This window comes from Macrobrachium rosenbergii, chromosome 46, assembly GCF_040412425.1.
Source record: "Macrobrachium rosenbergii isolate ZJJX-2024 chromosome 46, ASM4041242v1, whole genome shotgun sequence".
Classification (NCBI taxonomy): domain Eukaryota; kingdom Metazoa; phylum Arthropoda; class Malacostraca; order Decapoda; family Palaemonidae; genus Macrobrachium; species Macrobrachium rosenbergii.
This window is the reverse complement of record NC_089786.1, coordinates 15,642,893-15,656,091: the sequence shown is the minus strand read 5'-3', so window position 1 is coordinate 15,656,091 and position 13,199 is coordinate 15,642,893.

The following is a 13,199-nucleotide window of genomic DNA, read 5'->3' as shown; positions in this document are numbered from 1 at the left end:
GCGTGCGAAGTGAGAGTTTCTACACGGCTTCACCAATGGGCCGAATCCGGACCTCCAAAAATAAAAGTTGGAGAATGAAGACAGCGATGAACCTGCACGAAAATGAAACGGGTTTGTGCTCTGGTAGAGATAATTATAATCTTGTTTCATGAGACGTCCATTAATTATAATGTTGCAAAGGATACTCTTCAAGAGCAGCACCTCTTGTACTCACATGCATAACAACAGTCAGTTCTCTCTCTCTTTCTGTCCGTCTTCACACAATCCTCTTACAAGCACGCACTCACACACACACACACACACACACACAATGGTTGAGGCTCTCTTTCTCTTTAATACACACACACACACCACGCAACAGTTACTTCTCTTTCTCCCTTGCTGGCGCATAATACATACATACATATATACTGTATTATATATATATATATATATATATATATATATATATATATATATATATATATATATATATATATACCTGTATATTATACGCCAGCGAGTGAGAGAAAGAGAAGCAACTGTTATGTGTGTATTAAAGAAAAATAGGGAAAAATATAGCACTTGGTACAAGTCCAGACTAGTTTCACCTATAGTTTCCTGACATCTTCATTTTCTTCTTAGTACATCTGCACTTATACATCAGGTGACAAAGTGGGCAAAAGCACTGGAGAGAATAACCTGCTTTTCTACATGCGAAAGGTTAACGAACAAAAGTTTAAAAAGATACAAATGGAGGGATGTTGTCTGAACGAATTCAATCCTGGATCGATGGAGTGAGTATTTTGATGATTTATTGACTGGGAGATGGAAGAGGTCAGAGATGACAGACACAAGAATGGAAGGGGTTAGTGTAAGTTAGAGAAAGTTTGTGGAAGTGACTGTTTAGGAAATTAGGAAGACCCTTAAGAGGTTGGAGATGGAAAAAAGGCACCTGGAGTTGGAGGGATTACACGTGAGATGCTGCAGTTTGGTGGTGAAACTGAGTGGCTGGCCACAGTTTGTAAGGTAAGTCTGAACGACAGAAAGGTTCAAAATGTATGGCTGAAGGGAGTAATTGTTCCACTGTAAAAAGGTAAAGGTGAAAAAAATCGGCTGGTGATGACAGAAGTGCAAGAATGAATCCAAAATAGAGATGAATGGAGCAATGTGTGTGTATAGGGGTTTGATGAACTGTTGATGAGCCATGTTTATAGGTATAGCGAGGATTCATCCACGATTCTGCAGTTTAAGTGAGAATGTAGCAATGATCATTGTATTGCTTTTCTTCCTCAATCTTTATGTTTATACACACACACACACACACACATATATATATATATATATATATATATATATATATATATATATATATATATGTGTGTGTGTGTGTGTGTGTGTGTGTGAGTAGATACTTACATATATATTTAAAGAGAGCGAGAGAAACCATTATCATCTGACCATCTCAGCAACATCGCCGTCTCATTAAAATGATTACAAAAGGGTTAATTTGTTACCCTTGGCTGCATAATTTTTAATTTTTCTCTCTCTGTTGCTCTTTAGACTTCTCACTCACCCACTCACTCTCTCTCTCCTTGCAACAATAAACAATGGCAGAAGCGAACCAGTGACGTCACTGAACAAACAAACTTTAATAGACTCATAGTCTAACAGCCTGTACTTGGGCATCGTAAAGCTTTGAAGCTTTCATTAAACAGCTCTTTGTATCACAAGCTTTAAAAATACCTCGTTAGAATTGAATTGAATACAGAACTTACGCCAAAGGCCAAACACTGGGTCCTATGAGGTCATTCAGCGCTGAAACTGAAACTGACAGTAAAAGGTTTGAAAGGTGTAACAAGAGGAAAACCTCGCAGTTGCACTATGAATCAATTGTTAGGAGAGGGTGGAAAGTAAGATGGAAGAAAGAGAACATGAAAGGAGGTACAGTAAAAGGAACGCAAAGGGTTGCGGCTAGGAGCCGAAGGCACGCTACACAGAGCGTTAAGTGCACCGAAATATCTCATTAGGCTCACTGCGTTTTTGTGTAGGTCTCAGCATCGTGTCAAGCACCAAAAAGCTTTTGGTGTTTTCTTAAGAAGCTTTGTGAAGACACCAAATAGCATTAAGGACAGTGAAGCTATTTCTATCATAGGCTATTCTACGACTTCTTTCCAGTCTTTTAAACTTTTTTTAACTTCAAAAAACTCCTTTACTTGATTAGCCTTTAGACCTACATTTTGAAAACACGGATGATTGAGGGGAAGGAAAAATGAGTGGCTCCAGTAGAAAGCAGAAGCGTCAAGCGAATTCCAACTCAATGGAGCAGCATCTATAAGGATAAAGTAGGGCCATGTGGCGACAGAAAGATTATCTCAAGAAATGGAATGTTGCGTAAACAAAGTACAGTATGTCAAGTGAGCTTTAAATAATAATTATGTAATAATAATTAATCTTGCGGCTGTCGCTTTTACACACTCAAAGCTTACCACTTAATAGTTGGTATTCAAGCATTAGTTCCAACTTTCACTGACTGACTGATTATAGATTATCTGGCACTGCGGCTACTAGGGACTTGAACGTTCAACACAATACTATGGCTCTGAAAACTCTACGAGCACGCATGGATTTTCATTGTAGTTAAGATTTCACTTGACCATTAAAACAGAGGCGAAGTTCGTACTTCAATCACTGTGTTAATTGTGTCATGTGTGGTCAACAGACCTACATATACTTTGAAAATGCTGGCAGGTTGGTTATAGCTTGTAAAGAAGTTTGCACGATCCAAGATTTTGAGTAAAATACAAGGAGGTCAGTAAAGTGCATTGGATGGTTATCATAAAGTATTGGAAGTTTGGTACAATGAACAGGAAGGTTTACTATTGGGGCAGCGAGGCTAATGATACGAAGAGGAGGTTAGTACATCCACAAGAGAGTAGGTTGATGATATCTGACTTTACCTTAGAGATATGGTTACAAGATAGTTAGCTGGAGCTCTCTGCATTCCTTGGGTACTAGAGGCAAAAGAAACGACCTTGAATTATTATTCAGCACCGTCTAAAATGGTAAAATAACAACAGTACATAAATGAAGTGTTATTATTATTCAGATGAACCCTATTCTTATGGAACAAGGCCATGGGGGCGATTGAATAGAAATTCAAGCTTCTGAAGAATATGGTGTTCATTTGAAAGAAGTAACCGAAGGTAATGGGAAATACTGAATGAAGAAATCATTTATCAGAGAAGAGAAACTAAATTAGTAAATAAGTAAATAAATAAATAAATAAAAATGAAAATAATATGCAGTTAACAAATACAATCTATGTATACATATTACTGATGGCCATCTAATCAGTGAGATTAAACACCACTGGGTTTTAATAGTACTCTTATGGAAGACTACTAACAGAAACACAAACACGCACACACACCAGCACATACACCCTTGAAAATCTGTGGGGCTGGGCATTTTAGGGTACCAGTCTCCTCTCAGAATACTGGCTGAGAACGAAAGGGGTATCCCTCAAAGGGGTAACGATGCAAAGTTGAATACAAATATTTAAAAAATTTAAATACATATTCTCAGGAAATCTTTAGAGATGAGACTGCTTTCCCGGGTGTGTTTTTTTTTCTGAATCCCAGTAAGTGCTGGTGGATGGATGGAATATAGAATTTTGACTAAAGGCCAAGCACTGGGACCTATGAGGTCATTCAGCGCTGAAAGGGAAATTGAGAGTAGAAAGGTTTTAAAGGTGTAACAGGAGGAAAACCTCGCAGTTGCACTATGAAACAACTGTAGAGAAAGGGTGGAAAGTAAAAAGGAAGAAAGAGAATATGAACAGAGGTACAGTAAAAGAAATTAAAGGGGTTCCAGCTAGGGACCGAAGGAACCAAAGAACCTTAAGTAAATGCCTACAGTGCACCGCATAAGGTGCACTGACGACACTAACCCCCTAAGGAGAGTAAGTGCTGGTACCCATTCACAACTGGGTGAACTGGTATGGCCTAGGTAGGTCAGGAAGTTGGCCAGCAACGATCCACAAACCCAGCAAATGTTGGTCAAGTACTGTACCACTCAACCATCCAAGCACACACACCCACATACTGATGCTCACGTCTAGCATGAACACACTACTGTATTGCATTTCTTCGCTTTCAAAGCCCTTCCATTCCAATCATGAACCTCTTTCGGCCCCTAGCTGCAACTCCTTTCATTCCTTTTACTGTACCTCCATTCATATTCTCCTTCTTCCATCTTACTCTCCACCCTCTCCTAACAATTGTTTTATAGTGCAACTGCGAAGTTTTCCTCCCGTTACACCCTTAAAATCTTTCGACTATCAATTTCCCTTTCAGCGCTGAATGACCTCACAGGTCCCAGCGCTTGACCTTGGGTCAGAATTCTATATTCCTCTTTCCTCCTATTCTCTAATACGTATCGTCTGCTACATTTACGCAAACGTACATGGTTCAAGCCATGTACGCTTGATTCTTCGTTTCATTAATCTTCACGCCTTGAGGCGTTGTCACGAATCCAGGTAAAAAACGTCACAAGAAAAAAAGTCATATTAATTCATGGTGGACGGTATTAAAGTCACATAAAAAAGTTATAATTTTGGTTGGGAAAGGAAGTCAGGTAATCAAATAAAAATATTCAAGCTAGTCCCAGTGTATTCAAGTACCATCAACAACTAAACTAATATATAAGAAAATATTTTAAATCAGTTATTAAGTGGCAATACATGACTTGTACATACTGGCGACACAACACTATTTATATATTAAGGCATTTCATGTGGAAAAAATAAAGTTTAGTTCAATCTTAAGCACAGCAAGGTAATAAAAACAATAATATTTAAAAAATTTTGAAGTCAGTCATTTACTGACTATACATGATATGTACAGATTGAAAACGGCTTACATAATACCATGGCATTACATGTATATTCAGTGTCTATAATGCTGGTGTATTGCCAGTTAATAACTGATTTGAAATATTTTCTGTTTTCATACTTTGTTGATAGTACTGTACGGTACTTTAATAAATTGTGACTTCATTACCGGCACCATAAATTAATATGACTTTTTTCCAACTAAAACTGTGACTTTCTTCTCCCGTGACTTTATTACTGGCCACCACTGTCACACAGGCACGTTTTCTGGACTCTTTGAGATCTTGGATTGGTTTTTACTCAAGCAACTACTATTGGCGGCAAAAGTGTGTACGCCCATGTTCATCTGGCTATCACGAGAAATATCGACACCATTTTCAGTTTGGTAGTTAATAAAACTTCTTTTTGAATAATTTTTTTTTTTGTTAAAACTGAGAAAAGTGCATCCCAATCATATTCATTCTTACATGGCTTGACCATGAAAGCGGGGAAAGAAGTTGCATACTGATTGACTGCAGAGCCAGAAATCTCAAGTCCTACTAGTTGGCAATTTTAAAGAATAATATATTGTAATGTTCTGAATTCAACATTTGATCTCGACTCACTTTTAGATAAATTCTTGATAGAGTAATCAATCGATTATCCACACTAATACATCCAAGGTTGGTGCAAAAAATGTAACTGCTGACATAGGAATCGTGACTAGACTGGTCTACCCTCAGCTGCCTCTAGGTTACCCCTAAAACCCTATCTTTACACCGGCAAGCTTTTAAACATATACACTAACTTAAGAGATTGTAGGCTCCAAAGAAACAATATCATTAAAAGTGTGTATTAAATACTGTTTCAGTTTCTGAGTTGCATTTTTTTTTCACTAGATAATGAATCCTGTTACCCATGCCCAAGTTCCACTTACATACCAAACTAGTTACAGCTATCGACATAACCTATCACATGCTTTAACACTCTGCAACACTTCCATATCAGTTACAGTATATCATGAGCCTTCTTTGGTTTCCTGTATACACAGATTCTACTTCTTAGTCTCAAACTTCTGGCAGGGCTATTGAATTTCTCAAGAAATTATTCATCTAGTCTTCCTAGCCGAAACGCTCATTGCTTTTCAACTTTCCTCACCATGGCCTTCACTAAGAAACCTACAAAAAGTATGTATGAAATACGATTACAAAGGAAATGGATAATTTCTATGCCTTCAAATTGCTGTAAAAATCTGGCTGTCTTTACTTTGGTGGCTTCTCACTTATGAACTGCAAATACATACACTGTATGGAATGTACTATGGTATTTTCAAAATTTGATGGAAGATAATTTCCAAAAAGTCCAAAAGATAAGCAAAAATGACACTTGTTCAGTCCACTTCCATAAAATAACATGTCTTGTATATATATAATATAAAAAAAGAAAACACCCCAAAAAGCTGACAAAATACAAAAGTAAACACGCATTTTTCCGTATGCCCTCACAACTGAGCATGTTGTTACGCAACATAAAATATCCAGCCTCCTCCATATACAGGGTGTCCATAAAGTCTCTTTACAATTCAAAAAATAGATTACAAAAGCCATTGATGAGATATCTTAATAAGATTTGTTCTATGTACACACCAATTACCAAAGGTTTTAATCACATTGCGTTTGTGTATTTCAAGTACCCTGTTGATGAAAGAGGTACTGTTAAATGAACCCTTAAAACACTCCTCAAAAAAGGGCAGTGTGTGTGTCATGGTTTACTGAAGCAAAATCGGATACACAGACTCTGCGAAACTACATAACTTAGTATGGAAGAGATCCACTGCCACACCCATGAATTCGTGGATGGCACTAGAAATTTGTTATGAAGACAGGAGAGCGGACGACCAAGAACATCTAAGGGCACATCGATCGTGTAAGACAAGCTTTTGATCGTTCTCCTACAACGCCCATCCGTACTGCTGCCAGACACTTACAGCTACCACGTTTTAACAGTGCAAAAGTCCTACACAAGAACTTGCGATAGTATGTTTACAAAGTGTGTAACTCATACAGGTACTCGAGCTAAAAGATGAACCAAGACGAACAGTTTGCAGTTAACATGATGGAACGGATTTCTGAAGATGAAACGTTCCTCAACAGAGTTTTAGTGATGAGGTAACATTTCGTGCTTCAGGGAAACTGAACACATAATATGAGAATCTGGGATCAGAACATCACAATGTGACTAGGGAACTTCGAGATAGTCCAGAGGTGAATGTGTGGTGTGGGATCCTGTGCAATCGAACCATTGGTCCATTTTTCGTCGAGACATCAATTACTGGAAATGTTTACCTTGACCTTTTGACTGAATATGTGGCACCACAAATAGTTGACCTTCAACCAACCATCATTTTCCAGCAAGATGGTGCACCACCAAATTGGGGACTGCATGTTCGTGGGTTCCTAAATCAAACATTTCCAGACAGGTGGATTGGAAGGGATGGCCCAATTCCCTGGCCACCTCGTTCACCAGATATCACTCCCCTCGACTTCTTTCTATGGGGTATGTTCAAAATATCGAACAGAGATACGGGATATCACTGATCTCAAGCAAAAGATCACTGATGGCATTGCCACCATTGATGAGGCTATGCTACAGCAAACATGGTAAGAAATCAAGGGCTGTCTTGATGTGCTTAGTGCAATTAATGGTGCCCATATAGAGATGTAATAAATGAGGCAAAAAAATTCAATATCTACTCCTCTTTTCGTAATAATTTCCACACATTTGTTCGTTCATTTGCTTTTGTAATTTATTTTTTAAATTGCACACTTTATGGACAACCTGCATGTAGTCACTTGTTGACACTGCGGATACTCTGCTTGTATTTTTCAAGGTTGTCCCATTTGTAGTTTCCTAATTGTGTATAGGATGTACTTGTTCATCGAGTCTTTCGGTGCCTTCTGATCTTCAGAATGGACATACCCAGACCGACCTTGGGACATAAATGCTGTTCCTGTTACTGGGCAGTTTTAAAACCCACTTAACATTATTTGGTCGTCAATTTCTTAAAACGACATTAACGTAGAGCGTACCTAATGATTCCCAGGGTGTCAGCCCATTACCTCATAATTAGAACTACTGTATGTACATTCAAAACGGCAGTACATTGCTGCAAGTCTAAACATAAATCCTCCCCATTTACCGATGTTGCCCATCTCAAATGTCAAACTAGGCTCGCAAACACAAGGGTATTTTTTGGAAGGGCCAAGAGGTAATATTTTGTCTTAAGTCTGAAAAGTGCAAACATACACAGGTAACGATGGTTTCTGGAAATGACTGGTCAAGGGAAGACATACTGTAACGCCCACTGATCAGGTGAGGAATACATTACAGGCGTCTTTGACTAACCAACACCTACAGTTGTTTGCATATGATGAAAAATTAAAATGAAAAGTTAACCTTGATAAGAGGTGCAGTCACACATTCACATTTTTGAAACTTCCACAAGATCATTTCCCATATTGATCTGAAGAAACATTTATTTTAGAAACTGCAACCAATCCAACGGAATAGCAAGCACCAAATTTAGAAGTTATAAATCTGAATCACCCATATTTCCCGCGAGTATCGCCTTTATTATAGCTGTTCGTGAATATACGCCTGAGGAGAGACAGGCTGCGAAACCACTGATCGGTAAATAACGACAGTCTCCTGTAAATTACAAGTTGTTGTTACTGTTTTTAACATTGCTCCAAGTTATTAGTCTCGCAAACCTGTTCCCTGAGAGCGATACAAAGGGCCAGATGCTGCTTCAAAATAGATCACCTCTCCACGAGGAGTCTTAGTCCTAAATTGTCCCATGTATTACTAACAATTTAGGATGGATGTATGATATTTAGGAAAAAGCCCAGGCACTGGGGCCAAGAAGGCCATTCAGGGCCATAATGAACAGAAACTAAATTATGTTAAGGTAAATGAATTTATGAATTAGTGAAGAAGATTAATATATAAAATGAAGTGATGTGACCAATAAATACAGATATGAAGTTTAATGAATGATGTGATATATACATAATAAAAAATTTCATGTCATTAAAATTGTGCGATGTAATATATATATTAAGAAAAAAATATCATTAAAAAATTTTATATACTTTAAAAAAGAGATGACAGTGTAAAGTCTCCGCTCAACGTTTTCTGCGGTGCCTTCACATCGACCTGGGGTCGGCCAAAACATGTTATCACCATAATTGTAAATTGTATATTTTATTGTCTTTCCAAATGATCATGCTTTATGTACATGTAATGAAGTACTGTATTTATGTAATGCATCAGACATTATTGAATACTATGCTTTCTGTATGGACCTGTCCTGTTTTTGTAGAGAATTAGTTTGACCTTAGGTTACCTGTAAATCTTTGTACCAGCGGTCTCTGTGAAGTACGCAGACATCCGCATCCCGCTTTATAAGCAGCTCACTCCATCAATAAACTAGCAGCACTTGTCTTCCTGCTCATTATTTCGCCTCTCTCTCACAGTGGTGACCCCGGGAGTGGTTCCAGGAAGCCATTAACGAACCCAAGCGGCGACTAAGTCTTGGTCCGATGAACCCGACCCACGCCCCTAACGGACTAACTATGGTGCTCTACCAAAATGTTCAGGCATTTACCGACCCTCGTCGGCAGGTCGCCAGCGCCATTAGCGGACCCACACGGCACGCTTCCCAGCGTGTATTCCCTCACACTCCAAGTGAGAGCGTGGAATGAGCATGGACACGGACATTCCCAACCACCTACAAGTTACCGTGAAATTCTCGGAGGCAGATGCCTCCCTTGCGCACCTCCACGCCGGTACCTGCACCCCACACTGAACCCCCTGACGGACCAACCAAAGGCGGCCCTGAGCATAAGGCTGCTGCCATTTACCAAAGAAAACGCAGCTACTTGTTCTACAGGATCGAGGGGCAGTTCACGGTAGCAGGCCTAAAGGACGAGGTGTTGAAGGCTGGCATCGCCATCAGCGCCCTTCCAGGAGTTAAAACCCACTCTTGTCGAGACCTGCTCCCTGCCGGTCTCCGAGAGAGCTGCCTGTGCCCTCGACCTCGCCCTCAACCCCCAGCAGGAGAAAAACCTCTTGGAAACATGGCATGCCCTCCAGGACCTCCTCCTCCTCCCCGAGACTGACAGCAGCGGGAAGCGCAAAGAAATCAGCCTGTCGAGGGAGATCTTCCTGCTGCAGCTGCTTCTGGAGGTCCGTGGGCAGATTACAGATGCATATACCCTGCCGGTCGAGGACCTGATCAGGGTGGCGCAGCAGCTGACAGACTGCACGAAGGCGGCAAAGCGGGTGTCCATGCCCACACACTCCGCCAACAGCCTCCTACCAGAGGACCCCACCACGGAGCCCATCAATGTCGTCGAACAGAAAAGGCCATCCCACCAGCAGAAGGGGCCAGGGCTTTGCTATTACCACCAAAGGTTCGGGAGAGCTGCCCATAGATGTGAAGCTCCCTGCCCTTTCTTCCCTCCAAAAAACGGAGGCGGTGGCGGCCAACCACACAAGCCGCCATAGCAGCAGCAGCAGAAACACCCAGCCCCCTTACCAGTAGGTTTCTACATCCGCGACACCATCTCTGGCAGGATGATGTTGGTCGACACTGGAGCTGTGCGTTCAGTGTTCCCTTCTTCAGGAGAGGACCGCAGACGCCCACTGGACCTGAATGCCTCCCTGGCGGTCGCAAACGGGTCGCCCATCCTCTTCTATGGCTCCAAGTTCCTGTCGATCTCCATCCTTGGCCGGAGGTACAGGTGGGAATTCATCATCGCGGACGTTAGGACCCCACTCCTGGGGGCGGACTTCCTCGCCAACTTTGGACTGGCAGTCAACGTTGGCCACAAACGCCAGCTGGGCACCAAGTCCTGCCAGTCCCTGCCCTTGTCGCGGGGGCCCAGGGAGCCCGCCATCTGTTCCGTTGCGCCCCACCAGTACAGTTCCCTCCTGAAGGAGTTCCCGGAGGTCGTCAAACCCGAGCTTTGCCAGGTGCCCAGGGCTCCTGCCAAACACAGGATATACCCTCACATCAAGACAAACGGGCACCCAACGCACACAAAATTCCGACGGCTTCCCTCGCAGCGCCTTCGGGAGGCTAAAAAGGCCTTCGCTGAGACGGAGAGGATGGGCATATGCAGAAAGGATCCCAGCCCATGGGCCTCCCCCTTCACATGGCGCAGAAAGTGGACGGTACCTGGAGTCCCTGCGGCGACTACAGGCGGCTGAACCTTGCTACAGCGCCCGACCACTACCCCCTGCCAGAACCCGGTAGCTGACGTCTTCTCAAGGATCAAGATCGACTCAGTACAGCTTGGGATCGGCTACAAGGACCTCCCCCGCGAACAGGCTGCTGACCCTGAGGTCGCTGCCTACCGTACAGCCGTCACGTCGCTGAAGTGGAAGGATGTGCCATTCGGCTCAGGAGGATCAACACTACTGAGCGACGTTAGCACCGGACGCCCCCGCCCCCTGGTGCCCGCCTCCAGACGTCGGCTGGTCTTCGACTTCATCCACGGTCTATCCACCCCTCCGGGAGGACAACAGCCAGGCTGCTAACGGAGAAGTTCGTCTGGCACGGCATAAGGAAGGACGCGACGGCCTGGGCAAGGCAATGTATGTAATGTCAGGCCAGCAAAGTAGGACAGCACACCGACTCTGGGGTGGGCAAGTTTCCCCAGCCAAAGAGACTCTTCAGGCGCATCCACATCGACATAGTGGGTCCTCTTCCCCCCATGAGGAGGAGCCAGATACCTTCTAACAGTCGTTGACCACTCCACCAGGTGGCCTGAAGCTATGCCCATAGAAGAAGCCACCTCCAGTGTGTGCGTGGAAGCCCTCCTCTCCAGCTGGATCAGCCGGTTCGGTGTCCCGGACCACATAACAACAGACAGAGGACCTGCTTTCCTGTCCACGATGTGGACCACCCTGGCATGCTTAATGGGGACCATTCACCACCGCCTACAACCCCGCAGCCAATGGAATGGTGGAAAGGTTCCACAGGTCTCTCAAGGCGTCCCTCATGGCTCATTGCTCCTCCTAGAATTGGAAATACCAGCTGCCCTGGGTCCTCCTCGGGTCGAGAACCGGCCCCAGAACCAACGGCGACTCCTCAGCGGAAAAAGTCTACGGGAAGACCCTGGTAGTCCTGGGGGAACTCATCACCGACAGGATGTCCCCCTTCATGTCCCCTGGGATATCCTCCGCCACCCAAGTCTTCGTCAGGGACGACGCCGTGCGCCCACCCTTAACTAGACCCTGCAGAGGACCTTTCCTTGTACTGGAAAGGAACAAAAAGGCATTCCGGGTAGCCGTCCACGGGTGGGAAGACTGGATATCTGTAGACCGTCTCAAACCCGCATTCCTGAAGGAGGACGTCATAGCAGTCCCCAAAGCCTCCTGCAGGATGTGGCACCCCCTCAGACAGCTCCGTGCGCAGGAAAAGGGTGTGGGCGTCCCCGGAAGACCCAGAAACCAAACAGGGAGGCACCCCAACAAACCGCTCCAGAGGGCGCCAGGGAAGGCGACCACCCTCTCCAGTTGACATTGAGGAAGCGGGGGGGCCTTCGTCACCCCAGCAGATACCTGCTTTGATCAGACGTTACCTGTCTTGTGGGGGGGCGGGAGTATTGTAAAGTCCACGCTCAACGCGTTCTCTACAGTGAACATCCCTCCTGAGGTCGGCCAGAACATGTTATCACATAATTGTAAAATGTATATTTTATTGTCTTTCCAAAAGATCATGCTTTATGTACATGTAATGAAGTATTTATGTAATGCATCAGACATTATTGATCACTATGCTTTCTCCATGGACCTGTCCTGTTTTTGTAGAAAATTAGTTTGACCTCAGGTCACCTGTAAATCGTTGTACCCGCAGTCTCTGTGAAGTACGCAGACGTCTGCATCCCACTTTATAAGCGGCTCGCTTCATCAATAAACTAGCATTACTTGTCTTCCTGCTCATTATTTCACACCTCTCTCACAACAGCAGAAATACCTGCTTCATCTCCCAAAATATCAGAGAGGGATTTAGCCAGGAAACATTTCTCTCTTTGGTTAAAATATCTGGGGCAGACCACCAGAATGTGCTCCACTGTTTGTGTTTCGTCACAGTAAGCACACTCTGGAAGGCTGCTTCCTTCTAAAATAAACTGATAGGTTAGATGAGTACACCCAATCCTTAATCTGGTTCAAAGACATCTAGTCACCTATTTATACCTTCCTAGAAGGGACCAGGTTTCTGAGATTCTTAAAAAATTCAAGTTTCCAAGGAATATGGTGTTGACTAGGAAGTAATGGG